General features: G+C 39.8%; 1 protein-coding gene and 1 long non-coding RNA gene across 11 annotated transcripts in view; one reads left to right on the top strand and one right to left on the bottom strand.

Moving 5' to 3' along the window:
- LOC117957693 (flocculation protein FLO11-like) overlaps positions 1-530 on the bottom strand; it is a 16,337-nt gene that overhangs the window by 9,746 nt on the left and 6,061 nt on the right. The gene's annotated exons all lie outside the window — the stretch shown is intronic.
- Positions 1-530, top strand: part of LOC117957738 — a 2,467-nt gene that overhangs the window by 1,235 nt on the left and 702 nt on the right. The gene's annotated exons all lie outside the window — the stretch shown is intronic.

The raw sequence follows: 530 nt of genomic DNA, 5'->3' as shown, positions 1-530 counted from the left end.
GGTCAGCTGAGAGTTTTATTCAATCCGAGCACAGATATTGACTCGTGTTACTATTATAATACTTGTACTCGGCAAAAGTGCTATATCCGTACCGGATACTCGTTTCAGCCGATTACTCGGCTCATCCCTAATATATATACAGTAATGCCACAGAAAATACTGTGATACTATGCTTTATCAATTTTTTTTCCCACCCCTACAATTTTGACTGCGCAGAAACTCAAGTGCAGATAAATACCTCTTCTGAAGAGTCCATCATGTTTGTTTTTTTATCTTCCGTTGCATCCTTGGCTACTAGCAACTGTGTGGAGAAGGGGTGGGGGTGGTTCGCTGTCACGGAAGGCTTGTATCATAATGTTGATGTTATTATTTAGAATTCCTCATGGGGGAGACAGAAACTACGTGGCACTACCATTTATGCCATTTTCAACACATTCTCATTTTCGGGTTTGTACAATATCATAAAAAAATGTACGCACAACAATTCCTATGATATCCTACGAAATTATGTGACAGCCGTCCAGTCATGT

Source organism: Etheostoma cragini, chromosome 15, assembly GCF_013103735.1.
Source record: "Etheostoma cragini isolate CJK2018 chromosome 15, CSU_Ecrag_1.0, whole genome shotgun sequence".
Taxonomy (NCBI): domain Eukaryota; kingdom Metazoa; phylum Chordata; class Actinopteri; order Perciformes; family Percidae; genus Etheostoma; species Etheostoma cragini.
Note: the sequence above shows the minus strand (reverse complement) of the source record. Positions and strands in the feature narration are given on the sequence as shown.